The sequence below is a fragment of the Arachis hypogaea genome, chromosome 16 (assembly GCF_003086295.3).
Source record: "Arachis hypogaea cultivar Tifrunner chromosome 16, arahy.Tifrunner.gnm2.J5K5, whole genome shotgun sequence".
NCBI lineage: Eukaryota > Viridiplantae > Streptophyta > Magnoliopsida > Fabales > Fabaceae > Arachis > Arachis hypogaea.
The window spans coordinates 98,365,723-98,371,416 of NC_092051.1; the positions used below are offsets into that span (position 1 = coordinate 98,365,723).

General features: G+C 38.7%; 1 non-coding gene across 1 annotated transcript; it reads left to right on the forward strand.

Moving 5' to 3' along the window:
- The first annotated feature begins 2,547 nt into the window (after positions 1-2,547).
- LOC112760827 (small nucleolar RNA R71) lies at positions 2,548-2,655 on the forward strand. The gene has a single exon (XR_003181248.1). It is a non-coding gene; the product is annotated as a small nucleolar RNA R71 (small nucleolar RNA).
- Positions 2,656-5,694: the final 3,039 nt, after the last annotated feature.

Sequence of the window (5,694 nt, forward strand, 5' to 3'; positions counted from 1 at the left end):
GGAACCAATGATGTCCTTGAGCTCTTCTATGTCTCTTCCTTGTCTCTGTTACTTGATCCCTAGTGATTTTGGTGCTCCTATCCTTAGTTGCTCCCAATAATTGTGTGGGGGAAAATGTATCCCCTGAGGTATCTCAGGGATCTCTTGATTTGCAGTCAAATGTTCTACCACTGAGCTATAGATCCTTTACATGAATCTCTCCATCTCCCATGACTTGGAGGTGGAAGCTTTTGTCTTCCCTTTTCTCTTCTCTTTTTTTTTTGAGGTTTTCTCTGGCCTTGGGTGCCATCAATGGTTATAGAAAAGCAAAATAAGCAATGCTTTTACCACACCAAACTTAGAATGTTGCTCGCCCTCGAGCAGGAAAAGAAAGAATAGATGAAGAAGAAGATGTGGAAGAAAAACTAGGATTATGAGGAGGGAAGGTGGGGATCCTGTGGGGTCCACAGATCCTGAGATAATCCTGTGAGGTCCACAGATCTTGAGGTGTCAAGGATTTACATCCCTGCACCAATTAGGCATGTAAAATGCCTTTGCATGCAATTCTAGCGTTTAAACACCGAACTGATGCTTGTTCTGGGCGTTCAACGCCCAGATGCAGCATGTTTCTGGCGTTGAACGCCAGTTCTGTGCTTGTTTCTGGCGTTTAGCGCCAGCTTTTCTTCACTGTGCATTTCTGGCGTCTGGACGCCATAATGCTGCTTGTTTCTGGCGTTCAACGCCAGAAACATGCTCTGTTCTGGCGTTGAACGCCAGACAGATGCTCCTTACTGGCGTTTAAACGCCAGTAAGATCCTCCTCCAGGGTGTGATTTTCCTTCTGCTATTTTTGATTCTGTTTTCAATTTTTCTATTTATTTTGTGACTCCACATGATCATGAACCTAATAAAACATGAAATAACAATAAAAATAAATTAAAATTAGATAAATAAAAATTAGGTTGCCTCCCAACAAGCACTTCTTTAATGTCAATAGCTTGACAGTGGGCTCTCATAGAGCCTCACAGATGTTCAGAGCATTGTTGAGACTCCTCAACACCAAACTTAGAGTTTGGATATGGGAGTTCAACACCAAACTTAGAGTTTGGTTGTGGCCTCCCAACACCAAACTTAGAGTTTGACTGTGGGGGCTCTGTATGACTCTGTTTTAAGAGAAGATTACTGTGCCTCTTTTCCATGTTTACAGAAGGATGTCCTTGAGTTTTAAACTTAAGGGAGTCCTCATTCAATTGAAGGACTAGTTCACCTCTGTTAACATCAATCACAGCTCTTGCTGTGGCTAGGAAGGGTCTTCCAAGGATGATGGATTCATCCTCATCCTTCCCAGTATCTAGGATTATGAAATCAGCAGGGATGTAAAGGCCTTCAACCTTTACTAATATGTCCTCTACTTGTCCATAAGCCTGTTTTCTGGAATTGTCTGCCATCTCTAATGAGATTCTAGCAGCTTGTACCTCAAAGATTCCCAGTTTCTCCATTACAGAGAGTGGCATGAGGTTTATTCCTGACCCCAGGTCACATAGAGCCTTCTTAAAGGTCATGGTGCCTATGGTATAAGGTATCAGGAACTTTCCAGAATCCTATTTCTTCTGAGGCAATCTCAGTTGATCCAATGCATTCAGTTCATTGGTGAACAGGGGAGGTTCATTAGAATCTCTATGGTCTCTAGATGAGCCTCAGAGTCCTTTGGTTCCTCAAAGGGAAACTCCTTGTTGATCACTGGACGTCCCAGGAGGTCTTCCTTACTGGGATTCACGTCCTCCCCTTCTTCCTTGGATTCGGCCATGATGGTCATTTCAATGGCCTCGCACTCTCCTTTTGGATTTTCTTCTGTATTGCTTGGGAGAGTACTAGGAGGGATTTCAGTGACTCTTTTACTCAGCTGGCTCACTTGTGCTTCCAAATTTCTAATGGAGGATCTTGTTTCATTCATGAAACTCACAGTGGCCTTAGATAGATCAGAGACTAAGTTTGCTAAATTAGAGGTACTTTGTTCAGAGTTCTCTGTCTATTGCTGAGTGGATGATGGAAAAGGTTTACTATTGTTAAACCTATTTCTTCCACCATTATTAAAGCCTTGTTGAGGCTTTTGTTGATCCTTCCATGAGAGATTTGGGTGATTTCTCCATGAGGGATTATAGGTGTTTCCATATGGTTCACCCATGTAATTCACCTCTGCTATTGCAGGGTTTTCAGGATCATAGGCCTCTTTTTCAGAAGGCACCTCTTGAGTACTGTTGGATGCAGCTTGCATTCCATTCAGACTCTGAGAAATCATATTGACTTGCTGAGTCAATATTTTGTTCTGAGCTAATATGGCATTCAGAGTATCAATTTCAAGAACTCCCTTCTTCTGAGGCGTCCCATTGCTCACAGGATTCCTCTCAGAAGTGTACATGAACTGGTTATTAGCAACCATGTCAATGAGTTCTTGAGCTTCTGCAGGCGTTTTCTTTAGGTGAATGGATCCACCTGCAGAAGTATCCAATGACATCTTAGCTAATTCAGACAGACCATCATAGAATATATCCAGGATGGTCCATTCTGAAAGCATGTCAGAAGGACACTTTTTGGTCAGTTGCTTGTATCTCTCCCAAGCTTCATAGAGGGATTCACCTTCTTTCTGTCTGAAGGTTTGAACATCCACTCTAAGCTTACTAAGCTTTTGAGGAGGAAAGAACTTAGCTAAGAAAGCCGTGACCAGCTTATCCCAAGAGTTCAGGCTATCCTTAGGTTGAGAGTCCAACCAGATTCTAGCTCTGTCTCTTACAGCAAAAGGGAAAAGCATGAGCCTGTAGACTTCTGGATCTACTCTATTAGTATTAACAGTATCACATATCTGCAAGAATTCAGTTAGGAACTGAAAAGGATCTTCAGATGGAAATCCATGAAACTTGCAGTTCTGCTGCATCAGGGAAACTAATTGAGGTTTCAACTCAAAATTGTTTGCTCCAATGGTAGGGATGGAGATGCTTCTTCCATGTAAATTGGAATTAGGTGCAGTAAAGTTACCAAGCATCCTCCTTGCATTATTATTATTTTTGGCTGCCATTTCTTCTTCCTGTTCGAAAATTCCTGTAAGGTTGTCTCTGGATTGTTGTATTTTAGCTTCTCTTAGTTTCCTTTTCAGAGTCCTTTCAGGTTCAGGATCTGCTTCAACAAGAATGTTCTTGTCCTTGCTCCTGCTCATATGAAAGAGAAGGGAACAGAAAAATAATAATAGGGTTCCTTTTTACCAGAGTATAGAGGTTCCCTTGTGTGAGTAGAAGAAGAAAAGAAGAGTAGAAGAAAAGAAGAAGAGAAAATCTGAACTCAGAGAGAGAGGGGGTTCGGATTTTTGGTGAGTGAGGAAGAGATGTTAGTAAATAAATAAATAAATAGAAGAAGATGAGAGGGGGACGTGGATTTTCGAAAATAATTTTTGAAAAAGAGTTAGTGATTTTCGAAAATTAGAAGAAGAAATAAATTAAAATTGAATTTTGAAACAATTAGTTAATTAGAAAGAGTTTTTGAAAAAGAGGGAGATATTTTCGAAAATTAGAGAGAGAGAGTTAGTTAGGTAGTTTTGAAAAAGATAAGAAACAAACAAAAAGTTAGTTAGTTAGTTGAAACAAATTTTAAAATCAATTTTGAAAAGATAAGAAGATAAGATTTAATATTTTAAAATCAAATTTTTGAAAAAGATATGATTTTGAAAAAGATAAGATAAAAAGATATTTTTGAAAAGATATGATTGAAATTAGTTTTGAAAAAGATTTGATTTTTAAAATCACAATTAATGACTTGATTCACAAGAAATCACAAAATATGATTCTAGAACTTAAAGTTTGAATCTTTCTTAACAAGCAAGTAACAAGCTTGAAATTTTTGAATCAAAACATTAATTGATGATGTTATTTTCGAAAATTATGTGATAAAGATAAGAAAAAGATTTTTGAAAAATATTTTTAAAATTTTTGAAAATAACTAAGAAAAATGAAAGAGATTTGATTTTTGAAAAAGATTTTGAAAAAGATAAGATTTTTTTTTAAATTGAAAATTTGATTTGACTCATAAGAAACAACTAAGTTTTAAAAAGTTTTGAAAAAGTCAACTCAAATTTTCGAAATTTATGAGTGAAAAAGGGAAAGATATTTTTTTGATTTTTGAATTTTTAATGATGAGAGAGAAAAACATGAAAAAGACTCAATGCATGAAAATTTTGGATCAAAACAATGAATGCATGCAAGAATGCTATGAATGTCAAGATGAACACCAAGAACACTTTGAAGATCAAGATGAACACCAAGAACTTATTTTTGAAAAATTTTCAATGCAAAGAAAACATGCAAGACACCAAACTTAGAAATCTTTCATGTTCAGACACTATGAATGCAAAAATGCACATGAAAAACAAGAAAAGACACAAAACAAGAAAACATCAACATCAAACAAGAAGACTGGTGCACGAATTGTGAATCACACTTTTCACACTCGTACCACTAACCAGCAAGTGCACTGGGTCGTCCAAGTAATACCTTACGTGAGTAAGGGTCAAATCCCACGGAGATTGTTGGTTTGAAGCAATATATGGTTATCTTGTAATTCTTAGTCAGGAAGTCAATTATATTTATCAGTTGAGTTGCAAATAAACAAGAGAGCATGGATTAAAGGTTACTTGTTATGCAGTAATGGATAATATGTTGGATTTTTGGAGATGCTTTGTCTTCAGAATCTCTGCTTTCCTCTGTCCTCTGATTCATGCACGCACGTCCTCCTATGGCAAGCTGTGTGTAGGTGGATTACCGTTGTCAATGGCTACCATCCATCCTTCCAGTGAAAAGGGTCCAGGTGCGCTGTCACCGCACGACTAATCATCTGCAGGTTCTCAGTCGTACCGGAATAGGATTTACTATCCTTTTGCGTCTGTCACTACGCCCAACACTCGCGAGTTTGAAGTTCGTCACAGCCATCCAATCCCAGAATCCTACTCGGAATACCACAGACAAGGTTTAGACTTTCCGGATTCTCATGAATGCCGCCATCAATCTAGCTTATACCACGGAGATTCTGATTAGGGAATCTAAGAGATATTCATTCAATCTGATGTAGAACGGAAGTGATTGTCAGACACACGTTCATGGATTGAGGAAGGTGATGAGTGTCACTGATCATCACCTTCTCAATAGTTAGGCGCGAATGGATATCTTAGATAGGAACACGCATGTTTGAATGGAAAACAGAAATACTTGCATTAATTCATCGAGACACAGCAGAGCTCCTCACCCCAACAATGGAGTTTAGAGACTCATGCCGTCAAAGAGTATAAAGTTTTGATCTAAAAAGTGTCATGAGATACCAAATAAATCTCTAAAAGTTGTTTAAATACTAAACTAGTAACCTAGGTTTACAGAAAATAAGTAAACTATAACAGATAGTGCAGAAATCCACTTCTGGGGCCCACTTGGTGTGTGCTGGGGCTGAGACTAAAGTTTCTCACGTGCCTGGGGCTGTTTTGGGCGTTCAACGCCAGCTTTGGATCCTTTTCTGGCGTTGAACTCCAACTTGCAACTTGTTTCTGGCGCTGGACGCCAGAATTGGGCAGAGAGCTGGCGTTGAACGCCAGTTTACGTCGTCTATCCTTGAGTAAAGTTAGACTATTATATATTGCTGGAAAGCCCTGGATGTCTACTTTCCAACGCAATTAGAAGCACGC